We start from the raw sequence: 16,445 nt of genomic DNA on the forward strand, positions 1-16,445 counted from the left end.
TCAGGGCTAAAGAAAAAATCTTTTGGGTACAGCCCCGAATGCCCAGGCCAGGCAACGCCCCTGCTCTCTGGCTGTTGTAAGTTGTCACCTGAGGCCAAGTAAACAACAGATGTTGGAGTTGTCACATAAGGGCCAAATGTGAATGGTTAAGTCTCCTGGGAAGGGATGAAAGGTCAACATTGTAGGTGGGGGATAAGTCATGTTGTAGACCTTGTTCTTTGTTGAGAGACGGTTTCTCTACTTCGACGTAGACAGCCTCTTTCACTCCTCTTTCAAACCATCTCCTCTGTATCCAAAATATGCACATTGTTGTCCTTGAAAGAGTGTCCCCTATCTTTCAGGTGTAGGTAAACTGCTGAGTCTTGACCTGAGGAGTTGGCCCTCCTGTGTTGAGCTATGTGTTTGCTTAATGGTTGTTTAGTTAATATACAAGTGCATTCCTCACTGCATTGGACTGCTTACACTAGATTTCTTTTCTTGTGTTTGGGTGTATGGTCTTTCAGGTGGACCAGTTTCTGTCATAGTGTGTTGCTGGGTTTGAAAAACACAGGGATGCAGTGCTTGTCAAAAATCTCCTGAGTTTCTCAGATACTCTAGACCAGTGGAGGCTGGTCAAAAAATAGAGGCAGAGGAGGTTGCTCCTCCTCTATTTTTTGAGAGGCAAGAGGGAGATCAAAATATAAAAAAGAATATTTGGTTGAAATAAACTATTACCAAATTTCAGTATTATTAATTAAATATTTTTTCTCTCGTCTTTGGAAAAAATCCATTATTGAAATTCTGGTTAAAATGCTTCAACAGCAACACCTGCAGGTGGGGGGTAGTAAGGGGCAGAGGAGGACAGGCTCCTGCTGTCCTCCTCAGGGCGGGATCTTGTGATGGAAAACTCTCCTTCCATGAATAGGCCAGTAATTGTGCAAAGGAAACATTTACATCTATAGCAGATAGTTTCTATGGGAATACGGAAGGGGAGAATCAGCAATGTCATATTTTAATCTTCTGTGTGTGATGAGTGAAGGCCGCTAGGCCATGTGTATTGTGAGAAATGTGGAAGATACCAAGTACAACTAATGTTAGAGAAGTGTGAGACGCGAGATGGAAGGACTGTCAAGGACTGTTGTTAAGCTATCGGGAGAATGGATCTGGACTGTGCGGTGCAGCAGCAGCAGGACGCCACCGGGGAACAACTGAAGAGAGAAGCAACCGGAGAAACAACCAGGAGAGTTAACGTTAGCTTGTTTGTCATTGTTGCTAATTATATCAGACTGGTTAACAGCAGCCATAAAGTTCTGACTAACAAACAAGATGACCAACAGCCACAAATGGACATTATGACATGAATACTTCATCTCCATGAAAGAATGAAGAGAACATCAGATAACATGAGTCAGATACAGCTTCTCTCTCTCTGTCTCTTTGGTCGCTAATTTCATCTCTGATGGTTAAATGTCTCTGTGGCTGTTGTGTGAATTTATCTCCTTAACAAGAATGCAGCAGAGATCATAAAATGTTCTGTAGGTAGTTTGCTAGTTGAAGTTACAGTGAGCTGTCTGGACTCACTCATTCATTTGGAATTGATCCAGTTTTTAATTGAGTGGTTGTTCAGTCACCTGTTGATGTTGTGTGATTAGTGAATAAGTGTGCAGGAGGTCTGGCTGCTTGTTGTGACAATTTCTTCAGTTCGTTTTTAAATTGAGCCATATATTAAATAATAATCTTAACGTAACTAGAATAACAAGTGTTAACATGTCAGCTTTGTAGACTATATTTTGTATGTGGTGCACATAAATAAGTGTGTTTAAGTCATATATTTGATACATGCATTAATACTTTCTGATGTGAACCTACACTTTTAGATCTGTGAATGTTTTTAGTGTTCAGTCTTTCTAGTATTCAGCGCTGTTCTGAACCTGTATCACATAAGCTTTGTGGTACTTTATATATTTCAGTATACTAAGAAAATAAATAGGAAACGTGTAAATCGTGTGATATATTGTCTGCTTTTGATGAGAACATAAATCTGTTGTCACAATAGAACAATACTGTAAATTTGAATTTCACTTTGTTGGTAAAATGACACATTCTGAACCACTCCACGGCTAAAATGAGCACTTCTTTGTTTAGAAACAATATGTTTATGCTAAATGTCTTTAAAGAAGCAGCCTTTTCACCACTCAGGGGTTTTTGTTTTTGAAAGCAAATTGTTTTATTGGCACATAAAATTGCCCCCCACCCCTCCGATTTTATCAGGTGGGGGACAAGGATATAGTTTGATGCGGTTTGTTGTAAGATTCCATGTTTTCCTCCAGTCCTCCCCAGTTTTTTGAGTCACCAGCCGCCACTGCTCTAGACACATATGGAATGACGATGTTGTTGCATCTGTTCTTCACCTTCTCTGATTTAAGGGATGCATATGATTACACATGGGTCAAACAGCTTGTGTGCCTTACCTAATTATTTAAATCTTCCTACACAGTAGGAGGCAATGACAAAATGGGTACACAAAATTCAGTGTTTTTCTACAAGCTGGTGAGCTACCTCACAGATTCCTTATTTAGAGTGTGTGGCAGGCGTCCTCAGGATCCGTCCTGAGATCAATCAAGTTGTCGAGACGGAGTCAACTATTGGTGAAGACAAATAAAACAACAAATGCATCCCGCTTATGCTTAATCACAGACTTCAACCCTTGTCCTAAACAAATCAAAACATGAGACATCGGCAAACAGAAACAAAAGAAGAAACAAAGTTACCACCACTTTTTCAGAGGCTGTCCAAACATCAGGGATGCACTTGTATGCTCTTTGGAGAAGACTGAATGTCACTTAAAGGTAACTTTAGGTGTAGCAAGTGTGCCCAGTACTGTAGTATAACAGATTATAAATATTTTAAGCACCCTCTGTGATTCTGCCAATGTCATTTAAATACTGACCTGCCTTTCTTTAAAAATGTATGTCGGTCAAACAAAAAGAAAATTAAAGCTACAAATATTGGAAGACAAGACTGTAATCAGAACCAAAAACACAGTATGTTATGGCCAAACACTATTAGGGTTTTTTCCATTAGCTTGGGTTGGTCTGCTTCAGCCACGCCATGCCAAACCACGATGACATGCGTCTCCATTACAACCTCACAGCAAGGGATAACCGTGGCTCGCTGGCAGGGCCGACCGCAGCCAACCTGATGACCTTCCTTCTCCCCCTCAAACAAGCGGTGTGCTGCGAAACTCAACTCATGTCTGTGCTGGAGACTAAAGAGTAAGTTGTCAGCTCTCTGTACTTTTGTAGCTTTTAACTGATTTTTTGTAGTTTGAAGCTTAGCTTCTCACCTGCCTCCCTGTTTGTACTTTCAGATATCTGCCTAATTTTATAGTTTCCTGAGTGCTTTTAGTTATATTGGAGCTATGCTACGTTACTGCAAATGAAAACACAGCATTTCCTGCTATTGTGTTTCTAACTGAATTAGCAGAGCTTTATTAGTTGTGCAGTTCATAAATAAAAACTGGTTGACACAACAAGATTTGGAGCAATTTGGTGAGTGAATCAGTTGTAAATATTGCAGGGAGGAATAGTGCAAGCAGAAACAGCCATAGTGAGATGTTTAATGAAGAGCTGAAGACAACAGGCTCTTACTGCATTTTCTGCAAAAAGCACACCTCCAACAGGTAAACGACTTATGTTACGTTGCCTTTTTTCTTTTATTTATTGTCTTTTTGTGGGAAGTGGAATGGAAGATCTTCCTCCAGGTGTGCAGGTGTAATTGTTCTCTGTTGACAGCTGGTAACATGATGTACTTATAACAGGCATATATGTTTTGATGAAGGCTTCATGCTGAAATACTTCAGCAGATTTGTCAGCCTATCGATTAAGGATAAATATACCCAGAGATCTGAAATCAGCATGAGGTGATTCTTTTGCTGCCACTGTCCTCTGGTGTGTCGTCTTTTCCCTGACTTTGTTTTTGGGATGTACAGACATTGCTGTTTCTTTTTTTTTTTTTTTTTTACTTTTTTTTAGGCAGACTACTCAGCTGAACTCAACTGCAGAGATGCACCTGTTTAGGGTTTAACACTTTCTCTATGTAAACTGCAAATTCTATGAAGGAGCCTATTTTACAAGTTGCTGCAAGAGTCTCATTGGCTGTTGGACCTGCATGGAACAATGGCAGGAAAGCCATAGCTACTGCCCCAGACTTGGGGCAGAGCTGTGGGCTTTGACAGCCATGCACAGTCAGTGGTGGGGCTGGATGATGCACTGGCTGCACTGCACAACATTATTTCTTAGAATATCGCAGTAATTTTTTTTTTCCGCTCGGTTGTTGAGAAGAGATTTTCTGTTCAAAATGTTGTAATGCTGCCATTACATCTGACATCTCTATCACTACATCAGATGTAGTGCAAGAATAAGGCTAGGAGAAAACCTGGGGCTTTTCCCAGTGGTCAGAAGGCACAACAACTCTTTAAATTATGATTATTAAGTTAATCAAGAGCAATTTTGATAATTTTTTAAGCGATTTATCAGGCAAAAGTGCCAAATGTTCCAGCTTCTCAAATGTAAGGATCTGTTGCTATCCTCTGTTTTATGTCAGTTATCACTATACGTAGTGAAGAAATGTTTATTTATTTTCCTAAATTTTATGAATGTATTATGATGTAGTATTTTAAGGATGAAAAGGTTGTTTTGTTACTGTTAATATGTATTGTTCAAATGTTGTAAATGTTATAATGCTAAATGTTTTATTTTAATTTTGTTCCACATTAACTTTGCATTATATTGTTAAATATATTTTTTTCTATAGAATTGCATTGACTTTTTAGAATTGTTCTAATGTATTGAATTCTGCCTACAATTTTATTTGGATACAAAAGAATTTAAAGTCTTTTGCAGCTGCTCAGGTTAATTAAGTACAACAACTAAAATGATAATATGTTCAAGCATTGTCATATTTTAAGTTCATTATTATTCCTAAATTTACAATCACCACAATACCACAGTACTGCAACCCATGTTTAAGGTTAATTTAACAGATGTAGTTATATATTCTTGCATTCATAAGTACATCAAATCCAGTTCATATGCTTATGTATAATAATACAAAATGTCAGAAATGTATTCCAGGAAAATCAACACTTTTGATATGACAGTTATGTGAAATCTGAGGGAGCTATGTACACTGCCTTTCAATTTTGGTGGCACCTTAAGTGCTTTATAACTTTCCACAAATACAGTACACACATGCAGTCACACATCCATCAAAACATTTCACACATGCCTCTCTGTCACATTCAGCAGGCAGAAAAGGGCGTCATTGAAAACATTATGGTCATTGTTGAGCACACTGTCAAAAATGACAGATAGATCAGGGTAGGCCACTGCAAAGTCCTCTTCTGCCTGGATCCTGTCTTCCTTGGACTGGAATGGTTCCACACCAAAGGTTGTTTCCCTGATGAAAGAGGATCCCAACTCCTACTCATATCCGTCTGCCACAACAGAAGCACTGGGTAGCAGGTCCTCTGATATTTTGACTGGGCATCCTCTTGCAGCCAGGTCATTAGGTATTCCTCAGCCTAGTAGAGGAAAAAAAATTAAGTTTCGTTTGATACCTGGAATCCTATGTGCATTCCATGACTTCACAACCCGGTTTAACCCAATCTGGCTTTGTCTGGGTTTGACACACAGAATGTAACAGTGTTATCTTGCATGTCTTTGGCCTCTTGGTCGATCAGGTGCACCACGCCCTACTTCAGTGGGTAGTTGACCTGATTATTTACTTCGGGCCAAATCCACTCCACCATTGGATTCTGTTGTGAACACAAGATATGTTAGAAAAATAAATGAGGAAGATAAACTGCTTATACTAACTGGTAACTGCATCCTATATTAATTACTGTGTTCAAAGCTGCTGACAAATCCTGACATATTCTGCTGCTAAACAACCTTCAGATTCTATTTGACATTCCATAAATCAGACATAGGGAACCATGCAGGGCTAACAGTCTGCAGGTTTCCACTGCAGCCATATCAGTTGATTTCACTAAACAAATAACTAATCAATGAAATTAGGTTAGGTTAGGTAAGGTTACAGGTTGGAATGAAACAGTTGCCTTTTAATGACATATGGTTTCCCTGTCTAAGCCATGTTGATTCTTTCATCTGTCAAAAGTCTCAGGTTATCACTGGAGCCCTTCCTTTTGAACAGTAATAGAAAAACTTACCATGGAAGATGCAGACTGAACATAAGGTTGCCTGCTGAGGTTATACCTGTGTCTGGAAAGTATTTCCTGAATGTACTAGCACAGATAGAACTCCTTCCCATGGTCAACTCTCACTTGGTCCCACATCCCATTGGTGACCCCTGCACATCTAGATGTGGTCATTTACAAAACAAGAAAATTGTATTATTGTGGACAATAGGGATAATCTGTCATTTCTTAAAGACAGTGGTTGTTGGCCAGTATATTTATATTATTCTCTATTCTTTCACCTCACATCAACCTATCAATTTAAATTATGCCTTTCAGGTGTTGGAGTGAAAAGAGAGGCGCAAATGACAAAATAACAACATATATTGTTCTCAAATAAATTACAGACCGTATCCCTTAAGCCTTTGAAATAGTTGTACATATTGCATACACATGGCTACCGCAATAATAATAGAATGACTAAATGATAACTGCTGAACATCAACATTGTTATGAACCATATTATACTGAGAATAACTGATTTGGAACAATTTGAAAAGTTTTGTACATATTAAAACTGAGTTTTTCATCCAATAGGCCTGCAGTACTTGCCTAAAGTATGTGGGACCAAGTGCAAGTTGATCATGGCAAGGAGTTTTATTTGACGCTCTTCATGCTGGAGCTGCTGTCATTGCATTACCATAATCAGGAGAGAAGGCCTTATTTACAGACTTCATCCACAAGAGTACAGTTCAATAGTTTGTGTGGTTGCTTCAGCAATAAACCAGCTCCAGTAACCGCTGGATGGTTAGCATGTGAAACGTTTTGCAAGCGATGCACCAGTTTAGGGTGCAGAGATCCAAACTTGGTTTGAAATCTCCCATCTTCTTAGAGACCAGGAAGTACGTGGAGTAAAACACCTTGTGTCTGTCATGTTGAGAACGACAGACACAGCCTGTTTCTGCCAAGAGAGAACCTATTTCCTCCCAGGAAGATAGACTCACTTCCTTGACACCCATGAATGGAGGAGGAATGCGGCAGAGCTGGAGAAAATGATCCAGTTTCAGTGTCCTGTCCATCCACTCTGTTAATACACATTCATGCTGTCGCATCTTGTAAAATTATGCCAGTGGGCAAGCGACTAGCTGTGTAGCAGCAGTCAGGAAGCTGTGATATCCTGCCTCAACCCTCTACGTCATCAAACCCTCCATAAACGGGGGTTTGGCCCATTGGGGACAGTACAGAAAACGGCAGAGCCAGCGGAGAGGTCCATGAAATCACCACTGCTGGTTGTAAATGTTGAAGCAGCAATATTCATGTCATTGTGTTCAGTCCTCCTCGTCTTTCACGTGGAGATCAATGAAGGAGAACACGACAGGCAGGTACTTCCCTCACTCTGTGTGACGTGCGCATCGGGTGTATTTCTCCCTGATGGAGAGATAATGCACTCTGATGCTTCACTCAATGCTGTTCCAAGGCAAAACAGTAACGGCAGCATTAACAATGGGGGGCAAGTGTGGTATGTGCGCACACACTGGCACAGTGCTGTGATGCCTCTGGATGCCTCTTTTAGTGTTAATATCACTAAAAGAAAATGTCAATAAGAATAGTAGTCAAATCTTCAACTTCCTTCTTGACAGTTTATGCTGAACACCAATATGACATCATCCAGCCCAAACATGTAAATACATTCGCAGCACTACTATAAGAACTTGTACCAAAATTTTTGATTCAATAAAACAAACTCAAATACAACATGCCTCTTTGTGAGTATAAAAGTGCAAAATGTTACTCCTCTTCAAAAAGGGATCTCAGAACAGAAAATGCCTCTGACAGACCATTAACTTTAAATGTGCTGTTGCCTGCAGTGTTCCCCCTACATTTTGCACAGTGCACAGAGGTCTCCTGCCACTGTTCCACATGTTTTGCAGCCCATAATGCTTCGGCAACACTGTGTGAAGACCGGCTCCTCGATGAACTCTAAAAAACAAAATGAGAAAAACTAGTCATTCTCTGTGTGTGTGTCCCCATCTGTCCTTTAAGTGTTCTTCACGTATTGGGTGACAGTGTTTTCAATCAACTTTAATGCTTTTAAAAATGTATTTGTTATTGTATCATTACATCATGGGCTGTTACACAAAGTTGTCCATCAGTACATGTAATTAATTGTAGTGGATGAGACACAGCTGACCTTGGTTACAGAATGTAATATGTATGTGTACTTGGAAATCTCAAATTCTGGCGAACAACAACTAAAATGGATCCAAAATTATTTTACGCATGGGACAATTACTACCTATTGCATACTTACTCATAGTAATAACACAGCAGAACCCTTGCTTGATGGTCTGTAGCTGGGAAACAGTCAGGATAACTCTTTAAATGGAAAGCAGATTGGTGAACTCTCTGATTGCTGCAGTGACATCTGGTAGATCTTCTATTTTCTCAGTGACCTCTCCAATGCCTGCAGCATCTTCATCGTTTTGGCTGTTACAAGGAAAAAAGCATAATAGATATATACTGGTTGTGTTTTAGTGGTTTTGGTAGTGGTGATGGGGTGGAAGCCTAACCTTTTGTTTGAAAGATTAGAAAAGGGGGATAAAACAACAACTAAATAGCAAAAGCAAGGCTTTTTATTTACGAATGTACCTTGGCCAAGTCAGGGCTGCTTCTTATGAAATTTATTCATTCAAAACAAGACACTTGTTTTACACACAAACAAAATGGCAAGGGGGGTGTAGGCAAGCTCAATTTCCATCTCTGATGATGAGAATATGTTTTTTTTAAGTTGACAAGCTCTCAGATACTTTGGCAGGGGAGCTGGCACCCTGGCATTCTGCCAAGGTGTTAATATATGGGAAACCCTGAGAGCCAAATAAATCTTTGTCCCAAACATCATAGAAGCCGCTGTACTGTATATACAGAAGCAGTAATGGCCAAATGGTAAGCAAACAGGTGATGATTTAATTAATAGTTTTTTTTAATAGTCTGAACAACAAAGGTAAGGATAAGTCTAAGTAAAAACCCACAATCAAATCAAAAATTGAATTCCCTTGTGCATCAGTCAGTACCATGGGGTCATGACTTCCAATGGCATCTTGCACTTTTCTGATGATCCCCTGAAGGGTAGCGTCACATTCTAAAAAACAGACCATGGCAACATTGTTTATGAGGTATTTTTATATATTTCTGAACGTGCCTGAGACATCGAGCACTAAGTCTTGAACGTACATGCCAAGTTTCATTCACAGTAACATTTTACAGTGCAATAGTACAGCTTAAGTATGCAAGAAGAGTGGAAGAATTATGACCAAAAAATGGCATAAACAATCCAGGTCCAGGCACTCAAGGTAGGTTTGAAAAATAAAAGGCCTTTATTTCAGTGGGCTAGAGTCATTAAAAAACACACCGTGTGTCGGCTTGCGCCTTCTTCAGAGTGTGGGACATTGAACTTCCTCGTTTCCCCACATTTATACAGAGAGATTAAAAAAGTTTGCTTTGCAAATGTTTTATGAGGAAAGAAATGTATTCAACATGTTGGTTAAACCTCACATAATATGCTATCAAACATTGAATGCAAACATAGCTTCGTTTTTTTTTTTTTTTTATCTTAGAGGTGTTGGCAAATCAGAAAACTTTCATTTGAATCATTTTTTTAAATGTTATCTGGACTATTTTGGAAGTGACCTGCATATTTTGTTGTACACAAGGTCAAACTTTATCAGCAGAACATTATAGAATTAACACAAATACACATACACTGTAGTGTGTTTTTTCTATTCTTCTTATATCTCCCTTGACCTCCCGCACTTGTCTATCTACCCACTGTCTTTTATCCCCTCTGTAAGAGTCAAATAGCCTTCCTATGATGCTCCAGGCTCCAGTGAAATCCAGTAGTGTTGTGTATAAGGCTGTCCCTCGTGATCAGAGGAGGGGGTTTGCTAATATCTCTCTCTATCTATTGATCGGGGGACAGGCGGCATGAACAAATGGCACTATTAGTGGAACAAGGGTCTCGAACACAGCAAAATAACAGACTGCACATCAATTCAGCCAGTCAATCAACTTGACACTCCACTGGTCAACCTAAACCTCCTTTCAGTACATGTCGATGTTTCTTGCTTTATTCACATGTCACAAGGAAACAACCTTATCCTTGTGTGCAGCTGTATTAGTCTATTTAATAAAGTGAAGATTTTTAAAGAAACAAAGGCTTTGCAGTTGCTATCATCAAGGTGGTTCACTGCAGAATTAGCTAACAAAAATAGCTACATACACCACCCAGCTGATATGTAAGATTAAAATTTGATTCTGTTTTTTAAACAAGGTTAATTTGACTCAGTGAAATATCTTGTCTTAAATGTAATATATATTATTAAACAGAGTCTTAATCCAATGGTGTTGGCCATCTCTCTTGTTGGTTAACCTTTTACAACATTGCAAAAACAGCAACAGGAACGGTCAGAAAAACACTTTGTTTAACTTTGTTTAGAGTTTAAAACAAAGGTGAATGTTGAAATGCTAAGTTAGCCCAACCTGTTTTAATCTTATATGAATACATTCACCTTCATTTTCCTTTCCAAGTAATTTAGTTTAGATAATCAGCTGAAACAGCTGATGAGTAAAATGTCTTCATTGATAGTAAAAATTATAAAGATAAGTTGAGGAAACAGCAGTTGACAAAACAGCCTACATTCTAGGTCCACTTACATGCTTGTTGTGGAGCTTTCAACTGGTCTTCATCAGCAGATGAAGCTTGCTTAGTCAACATGGTCTGTAGATGTATAAAAACATTTAGATAAACTTTCCATTATACTGAGCACTTATATATCAATATCATCTTCCGATGAAGACTGTGTGATATGGTCAAAAGCTCCAGGACAGGTGAGTGGATGGAACTTAAGTTTGTTTTACCAACTATGTGTAAGGTTATTTTAAGGTTCCTGATGTCAGTCATTTTTATTGTTAGTGCATGGACCCATGCTCTCATGAATTTATATTTTTAAGTTTACGCTGTGTGTGAAGCTGGATTAAGCTTCTTCAGATACATGTTATTGGTAAGTGTAGGTCACAGAGGCAGAGAGGTGCACACCAAGTGTACTTAACTCCATGAGATGTGGTTGACTGGGCCAGAAAAAGCTAGTAAGTAAGTCCACTTCACTCATTCAGGTTAAAGTGGGAAGAAGCAGCTGAGTGAAGTTGAGCCTGCAGAGGAAGCACCAAGACCGTCAGGTAGCTGGTGTATCTCTCCTCCACTGACCAAAAACACTGGCAGCTCTGAGACACCCTAATAGATTGCCTGGAGGTTGGTTTCACACTGTGCAGGTTTTTTGGAGGATTGTGATTGGATTATTGGAAGGTTGTGGATGCTAACTGTGGAAAAATGAATGAACTCTTGACCAGTGGGTGGTGATTTTATGACGGCTGGTCACCACAGAAGTATGGAGTAAAATGCATGAGTAACCACTTTAGAAGCAGTCGCAAGCAGTGAGAGTCGCAAGCTGTTATGATGATATTATGAGGATATGGTCACAGCTACCCAATGAGGATTTTCCTTCTTCATGAGTACGGATATTGACACATTTTACTCGGATGATACTTGTGCTCGTAAAAAGTACATTTTACTGGATACGCATATGGAGGCAGAACAAAGAGACATACACATGTGCGGTCTCATCCCTACCATTTTGGGTCTAAGTCCGCAATCGTCCCTTTTGTCTATTTCCTTCCACACACACACGGTCTCACCCCCACCATTTTGGGTCCAAGCCTCCATTTTGAGTCCGAGTTGGCCATCTTCCTTTTGTCTCCTCATATCTCTCACCCTCTCTCACACACACACACACACACACACACACACACACACACACTCTCACTCTGACATACACAGGTGCACACACTCCATTTTGTTCTGTAGTTAAGTACATTTGGTGAGATTACGTATTGTGTGTTTTACTTTATTGTCTTTTAAATAAATGCTGGTCTATTTAATGTTGCACAAGAGTGAATGCTGCAAACCTCTACTATTCAGAACTCCAAAACCCTTCAACCTTTATTAGCTATTGATATGATCATTTTGGTTCTAGTTATTAATTTAATTATTAACCAGAGTTCCAAATTGATAGTTTTTTTTTTATATCTGATGAGACTAAATTAATTAATTGGCTATTAATTTTTCCTTTACAAAGGGTGGTGCTCCGAGGTGAATTTAAGGCAGGTTAAATTCTATCATTTAGTATAAACATCGATCATCTCTGATAGCCTTTTAAGCTCTTGTACCTACAAAGGAGAAAAGGCAAGCTTCTAGTCTGTTTCACCTTCAGTGTTACAGTTACATCACTAAGCTTGTTATCCACCATCACTGCTGATTCCATTGATCCAGGAGGTCGACCCCGACAGCTGCAGTGAGTCGTTTAACTCACCTGAACCTACATCTGGAAGTGCTTGGCTGTCACAGCTCCCCCAAACATCAGCAGAGAAATGGTCCTTTACAAACCTCATCACCTTAGAGCAGAGGCTGAGCCGGTCAGTGTGGAAGGCTAAGTTAGTGTGCAGCGCCCCCAAAAAGTAGTGAGATCACTCGTGATGATAATCAGCTGACAGAAAGTTAACCTGTTAGAATGCATAAAGATTTTCCACTTACAGGTTGACAGTTGTGTCGCTACCAGGTGTGTCCTTTATTCCATTTATTCAAATGATGGAATATGTCCTCAAAGCATTTATTTAGTGTCTCTGTACTAATGAACGGTCTCTTCTCTATATCATGTGACCTGTATAATGACTATAGTGCTCTTTTGCTTGCTGAAACACCTTGGTCACAGCTTAATTACTACTTGAATACGTATTAATTGAGGAGATTCAGTTAATGACTTGGACCAACTCGTGTGTGAGGTAAATTATCTCTGGAAGCTGAGCGTGCTACTTTCATCTTTTGGATATGTATGTATGTACAGTATGTACTGTACCATGAATACCAAGAATACTGTCGTTTTACTGGACAGCCATAAAAGAAAAGGAGAGCTGTCCTCCCACTGACATTTGTAGCTCTCAAGTATTTATTGCAAAGTTTTGACCTGCAAGGTCTTCATGAGGTTTTTGCCTGACAATGACCACATTTCAATATGCCTCTCTTTTTCTTTTATTGCTGCTTTTTGGCTTGCACCTGTACCCAACTAGGGTTGGATGTGCACACTATCCACCTTTTTTGCTGAATTGAGCAGCTCCCATTAGGAATATGCAGAACTCTAAGGGAGCATTTACATTTATTCATTTGGCAGATATTTTTGCCCAAAGAGACATACATTTGAAGTCAATCCAAGCTACAGTAGATCAAAGAGAAGCCATTGAGAATAAGTGCCTAGACATTCAGTTCCATGCTCCACCTGACTGACACAAGTGCCACAAGGCTTGCAGGTACTTTAAGTGACAAGTAACATTTTGATGTAGCCCAAAGCAAAGTTATGCCTTACATACTATGTTATATATCTTCAGCCATGCTGTAGGGATGACGATGTTGATTGCTCGGTGCATTTGGGACTGATATTCATAATTGCCTGACCTTTCATCTACTACCACCATCAGGTTGACACTTTTTTGTTTTGCGTGAAAAGACTTGACAACTATTAGATGGATTGTCATGACATCTGGCAGAGATGTTCCCATTTGTTGTGTTGTTGTGTATTGGTGTAATTAGCAAACATCAGCATGCTAACATGCCAAACTAAGATGGTGATCATGGACAATGAGGTAACTAGGTACATGGAACATGGTAATTGCAACGTTGATGTCATGGGACGGATGGTCAAGATCAGAAAGATTCCCATGTTTACAACTTCCAAGCGTTCATGTGACAAAACACAAGACTATGATTACAGAGTTGGTTGGAGTGAGGATTAGTGTGTATTGACAATATATCTAAATAATCAGTGAATGTTTAATCTCCTTGAGTGGACGTCTTTTGCTCATGGGAGGCATCCCTATTTTCTTGATTTGTAGACAATTCGTATTATGAAGTGACAAGTTGGATATATCACAGTTTTCAGAAAAATCCTGGTCGTAATAATGATTTGTATTTTGATGTGAACACTATTTACAAGTTAGAATCTTGTAATAAGAATAATTTTAATATGACATGAGCACAGTATAAAGATCAGCAGATTAATACTGTCATTGTGAGTATATTAGAGTGCTGCTTCTAGCATTTAGCGCAAAGTACAACAGTGCAGTACAGCCTCACATAGCTGCTAGCATGGATACAGCCGCTGAGTCGAAGTGGAGTTATGCAGTCCTGAGATAAGTGCAAACATTTCTCTTAAAGGACGAGTTCACAGTTTTTCAAGTGTGTCTTATGTGTGTGCCCATATGAAAACTGAAAGAGGTTTTCTACGCCGTAATCATTCCTCCTGTTCATACTGACAATTAAAAGATCTCCTTCAAATGTACTTTCAATGTAAGTGATGGGCACCAAAATCCACAGTGTGTCCACGCAATCATTTTGTGTAAAAATGCATTTAAAAGTTTATGTGAAGCTTATATGAGGCTTCAGCAGTCTGAGTTAGTTATATCAAGTGGATATCTGCTACATTTACAGTCTTTTTCTTCTTTGTGTTTCCTCAGACATAGTTTCCTTGTTGAGCTGTGGTGGAAGTATAGTAACAAAAAGAGGGACTTTGTCACTAAAAAGAAGAACTGAAGCTTCATATTAGCTTCACATAAAAAACATTTTTGCACAGGAGGACCGTGGATTTTGTCAGTGCATTATGAAGGGATCTTCTAATGGTCAGTGCGAACAGGAGGAATGATTACAGCAAGAAAAAACTGTTTCAATGTTCATTTGGGCTCCTGACTGTTGTTTTAAGACAGACTTGAAAAAGTGTGAACCTGTCCTTCAAGTTTAATAATTTACTTGAACTTGAACCCTGGCGTGTGTTTACCTGAATTTATGCCGCCTACAGTGAATCTGCTTCTGTTCACTTCCACTTGCATCCTTCCATTGTCTTTTCATGCAGTACAGCACCTATAGAATATACTAAACACACCTTAAGAATGAATGATGATTGATTTTCTTTGGATAGTACAGGCTCGGAAGGCTACAGTGAAACAGAATATGATTAAGAGCTGGAGGAGAAGAGAGAAGGGGAGGATAAAGCGTCAGAAGAAACAGTAAATAAAGCAGTCATCAGCAGTGGAGAACAGTGTGAATCCTTCAGCTTCACCTGCTCCTTGTTTACCTGGATCTGCAGCACAGTGAGTACTACAAATGTCTGCTTGTCATGTTTTCAGTGTTTATCAGCTGAGGATTACTGTCTGTCTGACCACAAATCCTAACAGCAGCATAACTATTCTGGCTGAGCAGCGCTGCTGACTGCCTGCTCCACTTGTGTACTGAAGCTCCACCTTTCACCTCACAGCCTTACATCCTCCATGATAGAACTCGCTGGCACCCATTAAGACAGGCTGGCTCTAATAGTCTAATGTCCACATGAGCACACACACACACACACACACACACACACACACACACACACATACACACACATACAACCATTTATGGTCCCCAACGAGCCACTAAATGGCTCTGATGGATAGGTGTGGGGGAGCTGCCTCATTTTCTCTCCTGGACCATAAAGGGCTGCTCGGCCATTTTCAGCAGCCCACTGGTCAAACAGCCATCTATCTCACCTTCACACTGCCATAAATCTGACTGCTCCTTTATCCGCCCTCTCCCTTATTCGATGCCCCTCTCCCACTCTGTCTCTTTGTCTTTCTTTATATATTATCTTTTGTTTGTTCTGTCTATGTCACAATTCAAACTGGAGAGTTTATCAGGAAGCCTCCTAATATTACTGCTCCACTGACACTAATGTCTTAATGATACTGGCTAGTTGGTTAACACATATCAGAGTTTTACTTCTAGTTATTCTTCATGGAGGCAGAGCAGCTCTGGAGATTAAAGTTATCTTTTTGGTTGAATTAAATCTCATTGGGCAGCTTCAAAAAGTTCTGGCTAAAATAAAATGATAATTCCAGTTAATTTCACTTCAGATTAGTGCATACACACAATGTGCAAAGAGGGATTATTATTAGTGATATTTCAGGTGCACCCACGTTCAGTTTAACCTCCAAATAAAGCTCTTTAGATGATCTGGATAAAGTGTTTACAACCTGTCTGATCACCTGTATTTCTTCCTCTGTCTCTGGTTGTCTTACAGTGATGTTGCTGCATTCTCACATCTCAACATTTAACTGGATGATTACAATGTTATCA

The 16,445-nt window shown here is 39.5% G+C and overlaps 1 long non-coding RNA gene across 1 annotated transcript; it reads right to left on the reverse strand.

Annotated features, from left to right (window-relative positions):
- Positions 1 to 4,967: 4,967 nt before the first annotated feature.
- LOC122972690 lies at positions 4,968 to 12,682 on the reverse strand. The gene is made up of 4 exons (XR_006399814.1): positions 12,601 to 12,682; positions 10,889 to 10,952; positions 8,490 to 8,665; positions 4,968 to 8,158 (listed from the first exon to the last, which is right to left on the reverse strand). It is a non-coding gene; the product is annotated as an uncharacterized LOC122972690 (long non-coding RNA).
- Between the last annotated feature and the right edge of the window lie 3,763 nt (positions 12,683 to 16,445).

The sequence above is a fragment of the Thunnus albacares genome, chromosome 21 (assembly GCF_914725855.1).
Source record: "Thunnus albacares chromosome 21, fThuAlb1.1, whole genome shotgun sequence".
Classification (NCBI taxonomy): Eukaryota; Metazoa; Chordata; class Actinopteri; order Scombriformes; family Scombridae; genus Thunnus; species Thunnus albacares.